The sequence below is a fragment of the Pinus tabuliformis genome, chromosome 5_1 (assembly GCF_031772625.1).
Source record: "Pinus tabuliformis cultivar Carrire ecotype Pingquan chromosome 5_1, CPIR1, whole genome shotgun sequence".
Classification (NCBI taxonomy): Eukaryota; Viridiplantae; Streptophyta; class Pinopsida; order Pinales; family Pinaceae; genus Pinus; species Pinus tabuliformis.
Genome location: NC_142305.1, coordinates 971,708,816 through 971,729,733, shown reverse-complemented (window position 1 = coordinate 971,729,733; position 20,918 = coordinate 971,708,816). Strand labels below are relative to the sequence as shown.

The 20,918-nt window shown below is 37.9% G+C and overlaps 1 protein-coding gene across 4 annotated transcripts in view; it reads left to right on the top strand.

The window, feature by feature from the left end:
- The window catches only part of LAZ1 (organic solute transporter ostalpha protein (DUF300)), a 226,171-nt gene that overhangs the window by 160,394 nt on the left and 44,859 nt on the right, over window positions 1-20,918 (top strand). The window lies entirely within an intron of this gene.

Here is a 20,918-nt window from a genome sequence, read left to right as displayed (position 1 = left end):
GCTTGCTGATAATCCAATGGGTTCCATGGATCCTCTAGATCCTCCATCACATGATCCTCCTGCCAGAAAGAGACCACTATGGCTGCGAAATATCTTGCAAGATGTTGAACAACATGCTGCCCCAGAAAGTTCAGAGAAAGTTAGAAGCCAAGTTGGTTTTAAGGGTACGTTGTTGCCATGAGCAACAACATTCAGGCATAACCATGTACCTTTGAAAAAGCTGCAAAAGGACAAGTTTGGAAAGATGCCATGATTGAAGAATACGAGTCCATCATCCAAAATGATGTCTAGGAAGTGGTTCTTAGACCTCATGGTAAATTTGTTGTCACTTCCAAATGGAGATTAAACATGTTGTAGATGGTAGTATTGAAAAATATAAGGCTAGATTTGTAGCTAGAGGATTCTCTCAGAAAGAGGGAATAGATTATGATGAGATTTTTGCACTTGTAGCTCGATATACTACTATTCGATCTGTTGTTGCCTTAGCTGCTAGCCAGGGATGGACTCTTCACCAAATGGATGTGAAAATTGTTTTCTTGCATGGCTTCCTCAAGGAAGAGGTATTTGTGGAACAACCACAAGGCTTTGAAGAGCATGACAGGGAAACTCATGTATGCAGACTGAAGAAAGCCTTATATGGGTTGAAGCAAGCTCCAAGAGCTTGGTATGCTTGCATTGATAGCTACTTGATAAAGCTTGGTTTCACAAGAAGTAGTGCAGACCCAAACCTCTACTTCAAGACAGTCCAAGGTATACCTTTGATTTTGGTATTGTATGTTGATGATTTATTCTTGATAGGAGGAGAACCTCTTATCCTCCAGTGTAAGAGGGAGTTAGCTTCTGAATTTGAAATGAAAGACCTTGGTTTGATGCATTATTTTCTGGGACTAGAGGTCTAGCAAAGACTGAGAAAATATGTTGTTAAGCTTCTTGAATGATTTGCTATGGTAGAATGTAAGTCCATGCATACTCCTATGGAAATGAACTTTAAGAAATTAGATGGCAAAGCTGCAAGACCCTATCTAGCAAATCCCACAGAGTATAGAAAACTCATTGGTGCTTTGATGTTTTTGGTGAACACTAGGCCTGATCCCATTCATGCCCATTGGATTGCTGCAAAACATGAACTCAAATACTTGCATGGAACTATATATCTAGGATTGAAATATACTGCTAAAAATATAAGACTTCATGGATATATTGATCCTAATGGGCAAGTAACTTTGCTGATAGAAAGAGCACTTTTGGGTGTTGCTTTAGCTTGGGATCTTCCATGATCCCTTGGATGAGTAGAAAATAGAAGTTTGTTGCACTAAGTATAGCTGGAGCTGAGTACATTGCTGCTAGCATGGCTAGTTGTGAGGCAGTTTGGCCGAGAAAGCTTTTTAGGGAACTATTTGAGCAAGTTCGAGACACAATAGTTATATATTGTGACAATAAGAGCGAGATTCGTCTTGTAGAAAATCTTATGTTTCATGACAAGTCTAAGCATATTTTGATCAAGTATCACTATATCCGGGATATGGTGCAGAGAGGAGTAGTGAGGTTCCATCACATCTCCACTGATGATCAGATAACTGACATTCTTACCAAGCCTTTACTGAAAGGGAAGTTCTTGGTTTTTAGAGAGTAGCGCGGACTTGTGGGCTTGACCCTTCCTGGAGGTGGTCACAATTGATCAAGAACACTAAGCTTCCTTTCCCCTTGTCAGAGCTCACATGGTTAGGGAATGATGCCAGAAAGCTCCTGAGGATGAGGGACCTCTTGTGTAGTGTGTGCCACAAGAGTAGGCCTTAGTATGCATTCGAACCATAGTCTGGGACACGGGAAGAGCCACCTATTTGGCCAATAGGTGTAATGAGACTTGTTTGTGTGACTTGTCTAGGATGCAGGTGTTCCACCACTTGACACTTGGTTGTGTTTGATTCTTGTCTGTGTGACTTGTTTGAGTCTTTTCTATGTGATGTCTGTGTTTTATCACCTATTTTTTTTAGATGAAAATTGGTTGAGTATAGTCCTTGTTTATGTGACATGTGATGGTTCTTTCCTTTACAAATTTGTGTCAAGTGGATGATTCTTCTTTAAATTGTGACTTCATTGTTACAAATGTTACCGAGCAAAGTTGAACTGAGATGAATGAAAGAGATCAGAGGAAGCAAAGATCTTTGATGCAAAAAGAAATTCCTCCCTAGTTGAGAGGGAGTGTTAAAATTTGACAGCTCAGTGATGAATTTCTCCTAGAAGGAATCATATGTTTCAGTTTCGTTTGAACCACCTATAATAAAATTTCATTTCTAACAATTCTAAAATGACTCTCGAAAAATAGTAAGTCACATCTCAATTTGGGAGCGACTTTCCAAAAATAGAAAGTCATGTCTAAATGATCAAGGATGATCTCGACATATGGAATCCACTTTAAAATCAAATCAATCATGATTATACAAGTCAAGAATTAATATTTTTATCCTTACTAGTATTATTATTATTATTATGATACTATTATTTATAAATTAGTCTAAGTCATTCACCTTTAATGGATTAATAAAAACGATTTCTCTCATGAAATAAGTAAATTAAATTGAGAATCTCTTACTTGGAAAATTGAACCTCTCACTCACTAATTCAATGTATGACAAAAATGTAACTCCTCATTAAATGCACTTGTAAGTCCCTTGTTCAATTCGATTTGTAACTCTCACCAAATACTCTCTCTCTCCATAATTCAAATTGTAACTCCTGAAGACAAGTGTACCTCTCTCTCTATTCTTGGGATGAGTTACACTTCTCCTCAAGTAACTCCTCCCTCATGGAATTCAATTCTCCTATTATTGGCTCAAGGAGTAAATTTATTTTGTAACTCTCCTTTTCCACCCATTTAAGTAAGAGCAAGTGAGAGTTGAGGGTAACATGTTCATTGTGAAGGAGGGCTAGAGTTGAGTGTGTGCAAGAGAAGTGTGAGAGCAAGTGAAGAGTAAGAGCAAGGGAAGAGCTAGAGCAAGTGTGTAGGACAAGATCTAATCAAGAGAAGGAGGAGATTTTCCAGCAAAGAGAAAGAGCACTTCAGCTGCAAGTTGATTAAACATTGGTGACTTTATTCATTCTCATTCTCTCTCTCTCTCTCTGTACTTTGCTGCTAAACAATTGAAGAAATCTAATAGAAGAAGAATCATTTGGGTTTTCCTCTTGTGGGTTTTTCCTTGGTCATTGGACCTAACTCTCAGTGTCTCATATTTGTGCTTGGCTATCTTCATATGATCCTTAAGTTTATGTTCTATCTACAATTGTTGTTCTGAAAAGTTGTGAAGAAGAAATCTATATTCTAAGTAATTGTAACAACATAGTACATTCAATTTTCTGCAAAGTACATTCAACTCTTTGCAAAGTATTTTCAGTTTTCTGCAAGTACATTCAGTTTTCTGCATAGAACTTTCAAGTCTCTATAAAGAATTTTTAAATTTTTAGCATAAAACTTTTATATTTTAACACTAGTAAGAAGCTTTATGACAGTAAAATTAAAGCTAGGAATGCTATTTTGAATGGTCTAACAGAATCAATGTATGTTAAAGTGATGCATTGCACATTTGCAAAAGATATTTGGGACAAGCTCCAAAGTATATATGAAGGGGACAAAAGGGTCAAAGAAGCCAAGCTTCATCCTTTAGAGGACAATTTGATCCACTGAGAATGAATGAAGATGAAAATATTGCAACCTATTTTCTCTCAGGTGATGAAGTAGTAAACGCCATACAAGGATTGGGAGAACCAATGGAAAACAAGGTAATAGTCCGAAAAATACTGAGATCACTCTCGATAAAGTTTGATGCCAAAGTCTTAGTGCTAGAAGAAAGACCAGACTTAGAAATTGTCAGCATGGACGAGCTACATGGAATACTTGTAGCTTACGAAATGAGAACAGAGCAGGGGAATCGATCCAAGAAAGAAGTAGCTTTTAGCACATCTAAGAAGATAGGGAAAAGCAAGCAACAATTAATCCAAGCCCCAGTTGCAGTGGTAGCGAAATTTCAGATGAAGAAATAACCAACTTTGTGCGGAATTGAAAAGGGGAACAAGCAAGTACAAAGGTAAGCTCCCCTTAAAATGTTTCAATTGTGATGAAATTGGCCATATTGCTTCATAATGTCCTTATGCAAAAAATTCAGATAATGATGAAGGAAAGAAATTTCCTAGGAAGGTTAAGATGAATTAGAAAAGATACAAGAAACAAGGCAAAAAGGTCTTAAAGAAAAGTCTCTACCCCAAAGAAGACAGTTCCTCATTTGATGAAGAAGGTGATAGTGACAACAATAGTGAAAATGACATAGGAAGAGTATTATTCATGACAAGGGACAACCAAAAGGAATCTCTTGAAGCACAAGAAGAAGATGAAGAAGAAGAAGGTGAGGTTGATCTTGAAAGAGAACTTATCAGCAGCCTAAAAGACCTTAAGGTGGAAAGAAGAAATGTCAAAGCATTGGAAGCTGAGCTAAGAGAACTAAAGGAACATGCCAAAAGTCTCAACAAGAAGACTGAAGAGTCAGAGAAGATTATCATCAATCTTAAAGTATAGTTAGAAGAGGCTAGAAAAATTGAAGAATCACTCAAAAGGGAATTGGAAGAAAGTACCAAGACAAAGGAAGATTTGGAAGCAGAGATAGTCTCTTTGCGAAAGGAAGCACAAGAAAAGAATGTCCAACAAAGCTTTGCAAAGAACTCCAAATTGTTGGATGAAATTATCAATAGTAAAAAATTTTGGGATGACAAAACAAGATTAGGATACAAGCCAACGCTTGTTAAAGGTTCAAGCTCCATGACATCCGAAAAGGATGTTGAACAAAAAACATATGCATATATCATTAAGGATTCCATCAAGAAAGAGGAAAGCTTGCTAGCAAAAGAGAAGGCTCAAGATCAAAAGATGCAAAATCAGCAACCTTCTTTGAAGAGACCTCAAGAGGAAGGCCTCTGGAGAACTGCACCACAAAGAAGATCTCCTCCCATGTATCAAACTATCTTCCTTGGTGTATGCTATTCTTGCAAGAATTTTGGACGTAAGGTTGTAAATTGTAAAGCCTATGCTAGGAATAGAAGTAACTTTGGAAACTATAGCAGGTTATCCACCCCTCCAAGTGAAGCAAAGCCTAATTTAAATGCTCTTCCAAATGTTTACAAAAAGAAAGATGAAAAATGTACAATTCCTTTAAAAGCTCAAAGCAAGAGAAGTGTATGGTATGTTGACAACGATTGTTCAACACTTATGACAGGAGATGAAAATAAATATCTCTCTACAAAAGGAAAGCGATGGATCAGTGACATTCAGAAATGATGGTTCAACAAAGGTTATAGAAAAGGGTACAATTAAGCTTGGAAACAAGAATGCCATGACAAAATATGTCCTGCTCATTGAAAATATGAACCATAACCTGCTGAGTGTAAGTCAAATGTGTGATCAAGGACACACGGTTTTGTTTAACTCAAGGGAATGCGAAATAAGAGGAGAGAAATATGGTAGGTTGGTGGCGACTACAACAAGGACTCCAAATGATATATATACATTGAATGAGATTGGAAAAGAAGGTTGTTTCTTGGCAAAAGAGGATGAAAGTTGGTTGTGGCACAAAAGAATGGGACACATAAATTTCAAAACCAACTAGTACCTCATGTAAGCACTGTAGGCATGGAAAACAAACAAGAGTTGAATTCAAGAATAAGGAACACTCCACTTCAAAACCATTAGAGTTGATACATACTGATCTATGTGGTCCCATGAGAACTAAAGGACTGGAAGGAGAACAATACTTCATGCTAATGATCGACGATTACACAAGAATGACAACAGTAAGTTTTCTGAAGAAAAAGTCAAAACCATTCAAATGTTTTAGAATTTATAAAGAGATGGTGGAAAATTAAAATGATTTGAAGATCAAATGTTTGAGGTCTAATAGTGGAGGGGAGTTCACTTATAAAGAATTCGAACACTTCTGCAAGGAATAAGGAATAAAAAAATTCTTAACATCTAGGACACCACAACAAAATGTAGTCGCTAAAAGAAAGAACAAAACAATAGAAGAAATGGCTAGGACCATGTTGAATGATTCCAAATTAAGCGATGTATTCTGGGTTTAGGCAATGGAGACAACGATGAATATTTTGAATAGAGGAATGCTTAGAAGCAATTGTGACAAGACCTCGTACGAGCTATGGAAGTGTTGATAGACATATGTCAAGCACTTCAGAATCTTTGGAAGCAAATGCTACATTAAAAGAGAAGACAAGAAATTCGGAAAATTTGATTCTCGAGTTGATGAAGGCATATTTGTTGGGTACTCACACAAAAGCAAGGCTTATAATTGCTATATATTGAAGTTCATCTATCTTGAGACAATTGCTATTTTCTTTCATGCATGCATATATCATTTGTTGAACATCTTGATTACAAGTCATTACATTTCCAAGTATTTCATTATTGTGCATGCTTATCTTTCCTAAGTATTTATCTTGTGGGGCATCTATCTCTTAGGCAATTTACTTTCCAAGCTTTACTTACAAGTTTATCTTTTGCATTGGGATCATTTGCTTACAAGTAGTTATTATTCTTGCAATATCTATACTTGTTGATGTTCATGTTCATGGAATCAATGAGTATGTCTTGAGTTTTTATGCTGCTTTTACATAGTTGAATTGTATCTCAGTTACTTTCTTCCAATGTTGCATGACTCGTACTCATATACGACTCGTCTAGCTATTGATTCAGAAACCCGTATAAGACTTGTATAAGACTCTGCAAAATTTTCCCTCCGTTTTCCCTTTCCCTCCACATGATCTCCACAAAAAAATAAAAAAATAAAAATAATCAAATTTTGAGGGTCTCCACGAGTTTGATGTGGGTCCTATGGGGGCCATATACGGTTCTTCATGGGTTCTATGCGGGTAGCCGAGTTTTATGTGGGTTTTGGTGGGTACGAGTAGAAACCGTGGGTGGTTCTATGCGAGTGACCCGTCTCGCTATAAAACCCGTCAAGACCCGTGGGTACTCGCGGGTATTATAAGAGTTATGCAACACTGCTTTCTTCTAACTCCTAGAACTTAACTCATTAACATTAATTTGTTGAGCCTTAGACATTTTGTTGGGTCCACCCCCCTTGGATTCGACTAGAAGTAAGCCTAGATGGAGGAGTTGAGAATTGAGTGATAGCTTCAACTCGAGACTTGCCCCCAAGGCCATACCAAGTGGAGTTAAAGATATTCTCCACGATAATCGCAGGTGTGGATTAAGGCAAAAACACTCATCAATAAACATCAATAATAGCCTCCCTTAACACAGTTGAGGGATCAATATAATATAACATTCCATAAGGCACATAACCAGACTTTCAAATCATAAGCAAAACATGTCAAACAACATAATTGTTTAACAAAATATTCAGTGGAAACCAGGTCAACTGATATTACTAATCAAACCTTAGTTGACCACTCTAACGGTACAATAGGAATAAAGAGAAGAATTGTATGCTGTATAGCCTGTGATATACATTTGTAGGAACTCTGCAAACACTTGTTTAAACATTGGCACGACCTATCATTAGTCCAAATGCACTTAGCCCTTGTGGTTGGTACAGGGTTGAAATTTTCTCTCTCAGACCTCTTCTGCAAAGACCTATAAGGAGTGCTATCAGCATTTCAGCATTTCAAGAATGCTGATTTTTGTATAAATTCCTCTAGTCTCTATGATGTGGCTGTTGTTATGCAAAGAATGTTGTTCCTATTGATTGAAAGGTGTAGACTCAAACTTTTGCTCAACCAAAGTTTCAGGACAACCTTGCACATCAATAAAACTATCATATGCAATAAGAGTTTCCAACTTTGGCATATTATTATCAGCCAAATCTTCAGTCAACTCAACAAAACCATCAACAGTCGGTTGCTCTTCCAACAAGTCAGTTGGATGACTTTCACCTTCAACAAGCAAAACAATAGTTGATGTACAACCACCTCTATTTGGTAATGTGATCCATTAATTTCCAATTTCTACACTAGCCAGTCTTAGCTTAGGATAATTGTGTAATAAACATCATAATACTAGAAATAATACACAGGTGCACCTTGTGAGTAGTCAATAATAATGTTACAATGCTCATTGAAATATCATCAATTTATATCAATCAATCATTATTTGGTATTCTAATATACATATGAAAATTATCTGTGCCAATCTTGTAATATACAGGGACTGTTTATTCCATTGGTAGCAGAGCCTAACTTGTGGTAGTACTGATTGGTGGGTATCTATCTTGTATTCAAAAGAAACAAACAATTGATTTTTATTCTCCATATGGCAGCCGAATGGAGGTAACCATTGTTTGTACAATTCCAATTAAATACAACTGCCATTGGTATGATTTTTACAGCCATCTGTACGATTTTCAATGGTTGGAAATTTCATATATAAAACCATACATTAGTGTTGATTTTCAAACGTAGAACTGTTGTAGCACTTTTTCTGTACAACCACCATAATGTTTCCTACCATAGTGCGGTACACCTAGTTAGTAATTAATCCATATTCTATAGCTGGAACTAATTGCCATCCATACCCCCTGCAACTTGATTCTATTCTGTACTCACCCATTTCCATGTTACAGTATGTCTAGTTAAATTTGTTTTTTAATTTTTATTTTATTTTCGGTATAAATTTTGTTCACTCCTTCGTACAACCATACAACCACCTTGTAATCCCCATGTGTCAAGTTGGCTTACATTATTAAGTTACCAACTAATATAAATAAAGCTTTATACACAATGTTGTTATGAATAAATATATAGGAAATAATGTAAATGATAATAATCATAAATAATGATTAGTTAATTAGTAATTAGATTGAAGAGTCATGTCTAAATGAGACATGACTCTCCATGAAGAGTCACCTGTTTGGTATGTAAGCAAGCCTCTCACTCTCATTGTATCATCAATCTTATTCATACTTTTAATATATAATATTTGTATCCTCATGGATATCTTTATATTCTAAGTCTTCTGGAAGTATTAATCTGAAGAAGGAACTTTGTTCGCTTCATTTAGTATCAAAGCAGTCGATCCTCTGGTTGCTTCACTGCTGCAAAGAGACACGCTCTTCGATCTAGGCCCTTGGCCATCTACTCTTCGTCAACTTTATTGTTGTTGCAGCTCAAGCGTAGTTTTTCCGTCTCGCCATCAAACTTTTGGCCACCAAAAAAAAAAAAAAAAGGTCAAATTAACAGAAAAAGGAAGAACAATAAAAGAAGTCAAATAAAAAAAATATATATTCATAATAAAAAAAAAGTGTTAATATATATTTTTTTTTACATTTAAATTTTAAAAAATAAAAATTATTGGAACTCTACCAACACTACTGATGCCAAAGCCACCATTGTTGCGACTCGCTGGAATTTTCCCCCCGCCGTCACCGACTTGGAAAATCTAGCCGCGCACTCCACATATTTCCTCCACGCAAATCCCGCATTGCTGCCCTTGTTGACTCTCCCAACTGTAGTCAAGACACGCTGCATCAACCTACACTCTGCCCATCCATCGAACACGCCGTCATCTTGATTTCTGCCACAACCCGTCCACGCCTTCGCTATTGTAGTCTCTCACCCCAATCCTTCATTCAAACTTGTTTCTCTCAACACTCCATTCGAAGCATGTGGTCACATCGACACTTCTGGTAACTGCGTATACTCTTAGTGAATGTGGTTTACACATGGTATTATCTGTTTAATATTCCACTCTGGCTAGTGTCTACACTGCCATTGCATCCCTGATCCTCTATTGAGTCATCCTTCCCCATCGGCGGTCACCCTTCCCCGTCTCCTGACGTCTCCCATTCTGCCTGAAATGTTCGCCTGGCATCTTCCTTATCGCCTGAAAATTTCATCATTCGCTCTCCTTAGACCAGCCATCGAATTTAAAAAAATCGTGCATATCTCCCACTATCTTCTCTTGTTCCGACAATGAACAATGCTTTTCCCTTTTCTCCTCATCTCATATGTCACGCCCATAATCAACCTATCTCCAAGTCCCTTAGTTATATAATATATGGTTATGTATGGTTATATAATAGGATTATATAATATAGTTATATAACAACTATATAGTACCATATATATATATATAGTACTGATTATATATATAGCAATGTTGCGAAAATGGTGATCGAGATTAAATCGACGAGGGGAAAAAATCGGAAAAAATTGGCTAAAATTGGGAAAAAATCTTAAAATACAAAAATATTTAAAACTTTTCAATTTTTTTAATATCTAAAGCATCTACAACATAAAATAAATACATTGACACTTAAATATGATAAAAGAACTAATATATAAGACGTGTAATATCATTTCTAGTGCTACATCACACATAACAGTGAATCATGTCCTGAATAGTAAGCCCTGACTCCTGAGTCCCAACTCAGCCTCAAAATATCAACAAAAAATATAATAATGTATCTCATATCATGAGTCATAATGTCATATACAATGAAATGAACCAAATAACTAATACTACTGATTTCCTCTGCCCCTCTTGCGAGAAAATGCAATAGCTTTTCCTTTCCCTCTAGATGTAGATGCCGGTGGAGTTGGCAGTGGACTTTGTTGTGCTCTAGAAGCTGAAGAACTAGGAGCTACAGGAGGTAGACCACATCCTCTACTGGTGGCAGGGGTAGCCTGGGTAGGTGGTGTCACCTCCTCCTCTTGTTGCTCCTCCTCCTCCTCCTCCTCCCTCTTTACACCTTCCACTACCTCCTGCTCTAACCAATCATCGACAGATTCCATGAGAGGCCTCTCGGCCTCAACCCTCCATGCAGCAGTGGTGTCAATCCCATCCAATGAGATGGCCTCCATATCAGGTATCCTCTCAAGTTGCCTCACCCACAATCGAAGATTGTAGTAGACGTAGACCATGTCATTAAGTCGCTGGGACCCAACCTGTACAAAGATCATAAAATAATAATTATAAAAAAAATATTATTTAATGAAATAAAAAAATTAATTGGAAATTTGGAATATTTTAAGTTTTAAGATTAACCTGTTGTGCTTCTTGTTGTGTATTTTTTCAAATACACTCCAGTTGCGCTCACATCTTGAGGAGCCACATGTTTGGATGAGGATTCGAATGGCAAGCTTTTGCAGATGGGGTACTCTTGCACCATAGCGAGTCCACCATGCATCTACAAAAAAGTTACATATGAGATAAACATAAGAAAAAAATGAAATTTGAAAGTTGAAGCATTAACTAATCGAAGAACCTTTACCAAAGGTTCAGTAATGCTGCACACCTCCTGCACTCCCGCCCAAAAGTTTCCTGGTATGAAACTAATCTGCATATGGCCTCTCCCTCTGGTTTGTAACTAAATGTCAAAGCACGCCACTCATCTGAAAGAAACATTCTCTTCACATTCCGCATAGAATTCAAGAGGGATTGAAGGGATATGAAACTGGTGGCAAACCGTGTAATGGCGGGGTGCACCAACTCCTCGTTGTTGGTGAATTTTCTCATCAAGCTAAGCATAGATGCATGATTATATATAAATTTTGTAATGCTTTTTGATGAGTCAACAATATCTTTGACGAAGGAAATTTTTCCTATGTCCGCCAACATCAAATCAATACAATGTGTAGCACAAGGTGTCCAAAATAAAGTAGGATGCCTCTCCATAAGCATCTTGCCAGTAGCAACATAATTTGCAGCATTGTCTGTTATGACTTGGATAACATGTTCTGCACCCACCTCCAAAATAAACACATCCAACAAATCACATAATAATTTTTCATCTTTGATATGTGAAAATGCATCAACAGATTTCATAAACATTGTGCCCTTGGGAAAATTAACCAAGAAGTTTATAAGGGTTCTCCCTTTTTGATCGGTCCAACCATCTGACATTACAGTGCATCTCGTTTGTGCCCATGATGCCCTAAACTCCTCCAATATTTTGGTGCAGTCAACCTTTTCATCTTGAAGAATGCGACCTCTAAAGTCATCATAAGAAGGGATTTTGTACCCTGGGCCAACAATTGCAATAGCATCAACAAGAGGCTGGAAAAATGGATTATTCCTTGCAACGCTGAAAGGAATATCACTTCAAAGGAGAAACTTGCCCAACAACTTGTCAGCTTGTCATTTCTCCTTTTTTTTAAGCATTGAAGTGATAGATGGTTGTGAACTAGGCGTGGTTCTAGGAACAAATTAGGTAGCTACAGGGTTGGTTGTAGACATTGATGCTGAAGTAGAATTAGTGCCACTTTCATATTCACCTCATAACACTCTCCTTGCTAGTTGCTTCTTTAGATATGCTTTGGTCACTTTGTCTTGCTCCAATTCTTCCAATGATCTGATGGTTCTTTGGATGATTTCCGCATTTGTATTGGTGCAAGGCCCTACCTCATGTCCAGGGATTTGTGCAAGGTGATACTTCAATCTATAAACCCCCCAAAATATGATGCCCACACAACTTGCAAGACAAGTTTGATCTATCAAACCCTCCATCAGGTTCACCAAATTCCCACAGAGGGTCCAATTTCCTTGGCATGTTTGTAACTTGGTTGAACTCTTGAGTTTTAATGTAAGATGAAGTTTGAAGTTGAACTTATGGCACAATAAGAATTGCAAGTTAAAAAAATAAAAATTTACATATATGACACAACACATTGAATTTTTGACAAAAGAAACCGTCAACTCAATCCAACAATAATAGAAAAAATGCACATTCAAACCTAATAAAAAATGATGCAAAAAAATAGAGCACAGTAAAAAATTAAACTAATAAATCTAACATTCAAGTTTTTACATTTTTGACCAAAATGAACCCTTTCCACTCTATGCAACAAAAATGAAAAAAACACCATCAAATCCACTCAAAAATCATTGATAAATAATGGGTTATAGAAACCCAAGCAAAAACAAGAAAAAAACCAAAACAAAATGACCAAATTTGGTGCCCATACTTGGAAACCACGGTTTGTCGAAGAAATTTGGTCCAAACATGAAGTTCTCTTGTTTGGGATGCTAAAATCTCCTGTTTTTCTCCTCCTCTGCCCTAGTAGATGCCTTTCTCTCTTCCTCATCTCTCAAACAAGCCCGCTGTCTGCTAAAAATGAGAAATAAAACTCATCAAATCACTTATAAAACGCGTTGTCTCGGTGGCCCAGGATTTCTTCCGTTCAAATTGTGATTTTTACCAAAAAATCGCGATTTTTTCGGAAAAAAAACTTTATAAAAATTGGTCGATAACGTTGGTTGATTCAAAAAATCGTGATTTTTGCAACACTGGTATATAGTTAAGGTTATATAATTTATTTAATTATTTAAAAAAAATTAATTAGTTTGAAAAAGAAAAACAAAAGAAAAGTGCCATACATATTTTTATAAAGACATCAAGTATTTTTTTTTAAAGGTCCATACAAAGTTAAAAGAAGTGAACAAAAAGGAAAAAACTATGGGTTTCTTTTCAATATGTCCTTTTTGTTTAGAAGGATACCCTAATTGTCAAGAATCATTCAGAAATCAAAATGTTCTTTGCACAAAATGTTACAAAACTTTTACCTTAGTCAAACTTCTAAGTGATACAAAAAAAATCATTAGCAATAAATATGAAACAATTAATGGCAACAACATACAGATTTTAATAAGGAAATGAAGAAAAAAGGATCCACATTGCAAGTTGAAAGCCCATCATCACTCCTACCAAACAATGTAATACAGTGTACCAAGAAATTGCAGCTAGAAGATCAAGAGAATGACAAAATAGCCAAACTTCGGCAAAACAAGAAAGCATTACAATAGGAACATAAAAATCGTGTGGATATGCATTACAAGGAAGTAATGGAAAATGATGAAGAAATCTCTCACCTCAAGGACCACGTCGAAAAATTACTTGCACAAGTGAAGAAGACTAAGGTCACAAAGAAAGAACTCAAGAAGCACTTATTAGAACAAGAAGAGGAAACCTTACATTTAAAGAACCTTAATAAAAATTTATTAGAACAAATCAGAGATCTAAAAGATGAAAAACTCAAAAGTCAAAACATTGAAAATAAGGTTGATGAATCAGAAACCAAAGAACTTTTACATTTGAGAAACCATAATCAAAGTCTACTCACTCAAATTAAGAAACTTAAGGATGATAAGAAAACATTAAAAGACAAGTTAGAACAATTTACTCAAGAAGAAGTATCGAAATCTCCAGTCGTAATAGTTCAAGTTGAAGATAAGGGAACGAATACCGATCCAGTGAATATCATAACTCAATAAGAATGCAAAATAACTGAAGAAAACATGCATTTAGATGTTGCAGTTCAGATGATGAACACCCCAAGTGAGGGTTCTGTAACCGACTCAAAAACGTTGTCACCTGAAGTAAATAATTTTTATTCACACACTTAATAAGCGAAAGTCAAATAAAAAAAGTTCCCTATTGACATCCGAATCATGAGAGTAAACAACTCAACCATGCTATGTATCGGGACCATTCAGAACAGAAACAACAAACTGATGTTCCAGAGAATAGTGATGTAACCTCAATCCAGTCCTATGATGACAAGTCGTTACAAAATTCCAGTGATCAGAATATTCCACAAAAGATTAATCTAGGGTGGTCTGATCCCTTCTTAGTGCGACAATTTTGTTTATCACTTAGAAGATCATATCAACTTGTATCGACGAAGATGATTGTTCTGAGACGAGAAGACATTCGAAACTAAAAAAGAGATCAAGCCTTTTTCATCGACAAACTTTGAGGACAAAGCTTTTTGAGGAGGAAGACAATGTTATGAATAAATATATAGCAAATAATGTAAATAATAATAATCATAAATAATGATTAGTTAATTAGTAATTAGGTTGAAGAGTCATGTCTAAATGAGACATGACTCTCCATGAAGAGACACCTATTTGGTATAAAAGCAAGCTTTTCGCTCTCATTGTATCATCAATTTTATTGATAATTTTAATATATAATATTTGTATCCTCATGGATATCTTTATATTCCAAGTCTTCTGGAAGTATTAATCTGAAGAAGGAACTTTGTTCGCTTCAAATATATGAAGTATAATTAGAAAAGGTGGATTCTGCAAGAAAAAAAATCCACCCCCAAAAGGGTTAACAATGTGGAGTTACAAGCAGATGTGAATCATTATAGAGATGAAGTAAACATCACAAGTCACTGGTATGTAACATTGAAAAGGGACAAAATGAATTAAGGAAAAATTGGCAAATTAATAGGAAATTGGGACAAAATTGACCGGCTAATAGAAGATAACAAAAAACAATGGCAAGATGAGAAACAATGACAAGGATGAAGCTCACTGAAATGTTAGATGCATTATTAGTAAAACCCTTAGCCCATCTAAGGCCATCACCATGCCCAAACTTGTCAAACACAAGTTACTAGAGATATCAAGATAACACGGGTTATCTAAACAAAACTAAAATTGAGATCCCTGATTACGATGGGCAAGGTGATGGAAAGGCTAGCTTGTGAGCTAATAAAATCAAAGATACTTTCACTATGAACCCACCTATTAATGAATTAGAAAATTTATCAATGGCATCCTTAAAAGTGATCCTTTTGGTTGGTTCACATGGTGGTCAAAGAAAAGTAGTAGTTTCTTAGGGGAGATGTGCATAAAAGATCTTCTTGAGAGATTTCATAAGAATGAAGAAGATAAATTTTAATAGGGTCACCTATTTATGTTAAATAGGGATAGTTATCGAATATACCCACGAATGGGAAGTCCTAGTGACCATATTTCTTGATCTTATATATTGTCAATTGCTAAAAGTATATTTGTTAGGATTAAAATCCATTATCTGTACTGAGCGATGCTATCAACTAACCAAGACCCAAGAATTTAGTAGTATGGCAAAGATGATTGAAATGAAGTTCATTGTTCAAAAAGAGCTAGTTTTTGAATCTCCAAAGAAGACAATAGTCCACCAGGGCATTACAATTGTATTAAATATCACCATTCAGAGAAAAACGAAGAGAAGTGAGACAATCGTCTTAGATTTTGTAAGAATTGGATTCTAGGGAATATATTAAAACAGTGCGACACACGCATGTGAAAGAATATTGAATGAATTCATTAGAAATGAGCAAACAGCTCAATGATAATACAAAGATATTTACAATAATAGAAACATCCGGTTTCTATGTAGAATATGGAAACAAACAGTTTCATCTAAGAAACTGCTAAAAGAATAAAAATAGCAACAGCTAAAAGACTGAGCATTAAATACTAAATAGGAATATTCTAATACCCTCCCTTAATGCTCAATCTATTTACAACACCAATAGACCCTCGGAATTTTACAAATTTATCAGGACCAAGAGGCTTGGTGAAAATGTCGGCGGGCTGCTCTGTTGTGGGAACATATTGCAACTGAACTGAGCCATCTTCAACCAGCTGGCGAATGTAGTGGCAATGAGTTTCCACATGCTTTGTTCGTTCATGAAAGACTGGATTCTTGGCAAGTTTGAGCACTCCCTGATTATCACAAAACAAAGAAGTAGGCCCTGTCTGGAAAACATGCATATCTGCAAGCATACGACGAAGCCAAACTGCCTCACAGGATGCCTTAACTGCTCCCCGATACTCTGCTTCTGTTGAGGAGAGAGCCACTGCCTGTTGCTTCTTACTAGTCCAAGTAACAGCACCAGATCCTAGACTAAACACATACCCAGCTGTAGATTTACGGTCATCAACCGAACCGGCCCAGTCAGAGTCAGTGTAGCCACTGAGAATAGGATTGGAGCTGCGAGTATATAAGAGGCCATAATCAGAAGTACCACGCACATATCGTAGCACCCGCTTTGCTGCTATCCAATGATCAGCTTTAGGAGCTGACATAAAGCAAGAAATGTAACTTACTGCAAAACTGATGTCAGGTCTGGTCGCAGTAAGATAGATGAGACTGCCCACTAATTGCCTGAATAAAGTTTCATCCACCAGGGGAGAGGATGACTGTGCTGAAAGTTTGAGCCCTGGTTCCATAGGAGTCGTGGCCGGTTTGCAATCCTGCATTCTGAACCTTTCCACAAGATTTTTGGCATACTTGGACTGAGAGAGAAAGATCTGATTTTCAGTCTGCCAAACTTCAACCCCCAGACAGTAATGAAGAAGTCCCAAGTCTGTCATCTCAAAAGTTCTGCATAGATCTTGTTTGATCCCATGGATCAAATGTGCAGAGCTGCCAGTAATGATAAGGTCATCCACATAGACAACCACAAACAAGATATCATCACCAGTATGCTTGATATACAGGTTTGCATCAGATGGGCTCCGCTGAAAACCCTGATCTGTCAGGTATTGATCAATTTTCATGTACCAAGCCCGAGGAGCTTGTTTCAATCCATAGATTGCTTTAGCTAACCGACACACTTTCTGTTCTTGACCAGCAACCTTGAATCCTGGAGGCTGCGTCATGTAGACTTCTTCTTGGAGATCACCATTTAGGAAAGCACTCTTTACATCCATCTGATGAACTTTCCAATTGAACTGAGCTGCTAGGGCAAGCACAAGCCTTATGGTACTCATCTTGGCTGTAGGAGCAAAAGTCTCCTCATAGTCAATGCCTTCCTTCTGTGAGAACCCTCGAGCCACAAGACGAGCTTTATACTTGTCTATGGTTCCATCAGCTTTGTATTTCACTTTATACATTTGCAGCCTATGGGTTTTTTCTCTGCAGGAAGATCAGAAAGTGTCCATGTATGATTCTTCTGAAGACTTTGGAATTCGGCTTCCATAGCCTGTTCCCACTCAGATGTACCCTTAGCCTCTGAATAGGTTTGAGGCTCAAAAATACTATGTAGGTTAGCCATAAGAGCAAAATTGACTGTAGACTGTTGTCTATTCTTATGTCTAGAAGTTCTACCTTCAAGGAGCTCATCATCCCGGAGATCACCAATGGTTTTAGCCCACCATTTAGGCCGAAGAGTAGAAGAACCAATATCAGGAGTAGAGGAACCAATATCAGGAGGAGGTGGAGAAGAATCAAGAGCAATAGGGGCTGCAAGAGGAGGGTTATTTTCTGGAGGAAGCTCAGATAGAGTATTATCAAATACTGATGCTACATCATCCCTCCCATCAGGTGGACCGACCGGAAGAAGAACACTGTGAGGCTGATCCTCAGAACACTGCTGAAAGAATCCTCTGTCCTCATCAAAGACTACATCCCGACTGAAGCTAAGACGACCAGTGGCTATATCTATCAGCCTATAGGCCTTGTGATGATCACTGTACCCGGTCATCATGAGTTTCTGGCTTTTGGAATCCAACTTAGAGCGCTTAGCAGCTAGAATCCAAACATATGCAACTGAGCCAAATACTTTGAGATGACTGATCTTAGGCTTACGGCCAGACCAAACCTCTTCAGGAGTCTTCCCTGTAACAACCTAAGTGGGTGATCGGTTAAGAAGGTAAACATCAGTAAATACTGCTTCAGCCCAGAATCTGTTTGGAACATTCCTGTGTTGTAACATGGAACGAGCCATTTCAACAACCGTGCGGTTGCGGCGCTCGACAACACTGTTCTGCTGAGGAGTGTAGGGTGCGGTTAACTGACGTTTGATGCCATGAATATCACAGAAATTGGCAAAAGCTGAAGAACAAAATTCCCCCCCATTGTCTGTCCTAAGAGTCATGATGTTACAGCCAGACTCTTTCTCAACTAAGGTTTTAAACTTCTGAAAGGTACTAAGTGCATCAGATTTATTTTTTAGAAAATACACCCACATCTTTCTACTGAAATCATCTACAATAAGTAGAAAATATTTGCAAGCAGTAATAGAAGCTGTATTCATAGGACCACAAATATCAGCATGAAGTAACTGGAGTACCTTAGATGCGCGCCAAGATTCTCCATTCGTGAATGAAGACCGATGTTGCTTTCCCGCTTGACAGGCGCAGCATACCCCCAACTGCTGAGTCTGAATATCAGGTAATCCTGACACAAGTCCCTCCCGGGAGAGCTGAGAGAGATACTGCATATTTAGATGCCCATATCGCTGATGCCAAAGAGTACTGATGGGAGAGACACGTGCTGCTAGAGCCACTTCTGGAGAGTCACCGGTGTCAAGTAGCCTATATAGACCATGGTCTTCTAGGCCAACAGCAACTGTTAGACTAGTCTCCCTGTCAATAATGGAACACTTGTGTGCACTGAACACAACATCAAGCTGAGGAGAATTCCTCATAATCTGGCTGACAGACATCAGATTAATTTCCATACCAGGAACATAGTATACATTCAGAAATATGAGTGTGCGCCCACCAGACTGAATTTGAACTGTACCTCTGCCAGCCACTGTGTACTTTTCACCTCCGCCAAATACCACGGAATCACTGAAAGGTGAGAAGTCAATAAACCAGTCACGCCTGTGAGAGAAATGGCGTGATGCACCAGAATCAATGTACCATGCAGAAGAAGGAACATGATCTGAAGACTTTTTAGCCATAAAGGCATAAAAGGCTTGATTTCCTTCTAACATCAGATTGGTGAGCGTGGCCATTTTCCCAAAGTTAAATACAGAAGTCTTTACGTGACACTGCCGTCACGTTATCTGAAGGATCTCGGATCTGTTAAAGAAACTTTATTTCTCAGCAAATAAATGGTGACTTACGTGACACTGCCGGCACGTTATATGAAGAATCTCGATCGGTAAAAAAAACTTGATTTCTCAGCAAATATATGGAGGCTCGGATCCCGTTCTGCACGTCCTTCACGATTTAGCTAATATATATATGAATTGCGGGCACAATCGGGTCTCGGACGGACGCGATTCTGGAGAAAAACGTGAGCAGGTTTGCTGTAAGTTTGCCGGGACGTGACGTAGGGTCTCCACGGGACGTGATTCGGAGGTTAGCCGTAACTATGATTTGATTCAGACGTGCGATTACTCTGCTGAGCGAAGACTGAGGGATGATTGATATATTGATATATTCCCGTGAGCGTCGAACTGTGTGAGCGAAGAGAGTGATGCCACTTTCCCGTGTGGCAAAGTAAATCGGAGGTTTGATACAGCGTTCGCCGGTTTTCTCCTCGCAACTCGGGTCGAGTTTCGGTGCCGCTGGAAAGTGCCGGAAGTTTTATACGTTTCTGGCTTCCCTCAATTCGAATGGATCTAGAAAGACAACACCCGAATCAGCGAAGCGGGTGCCGCTGAGATCATAAAATAAATAAGCCGATAGTTGTGGAATGACTGCGGCTGAGTCCAAGCGGAATGACTGCGGCTGAGTCAATGACTGCGGAATGACTGCGGCAAAAACATAACCGACATGCTTACGATGCAGATGAAAACGAAAGGGTCTGCGGAAATTCCTTCTTAAAAAACTGTTGTGCCTCCCGCTGTTGTTGCAATCGGCTCCTTCGAATCAACAACTATTGCAGTTAGTGAGTTGCAGATTGTCGTGGTGTAGCTAGCATACAAAGAAAATTTGGCGTCGAGACATATGCAAAAAAAATTTACGCCACACGAAATGTTGGCAGTCTCGTGGTGCAGATCCAGGATTGGACGCGGCGGCAGAGAGCGGTCTTCACCGATTGCAGAGGTGACGTAACTTCTGACTGGAATTGATTGATGATTACCTGCAGTTGCTTTAACTCTGCCAACAAAACCCACCGAATCCACCAGCGATATCGATAACAGGAAAAACAGAGACAAGGAGCTACCAAACGCTGTGAACACAATGTCGAGGGAATATACCACTAAGGAAACCCGAAAATACTACCCTTAAATTTTTTTTCGAATGTGGCCACGATGACCAAAAATCCAGACCCCTAAAGAGCAATTTCGAAATGAAACAGAATTTTTCAAACAGTGAAAAATTATTCCGAAAGAAACCTGTGCTCTGATACCATAAAACAGTGCGACACACGCATGTG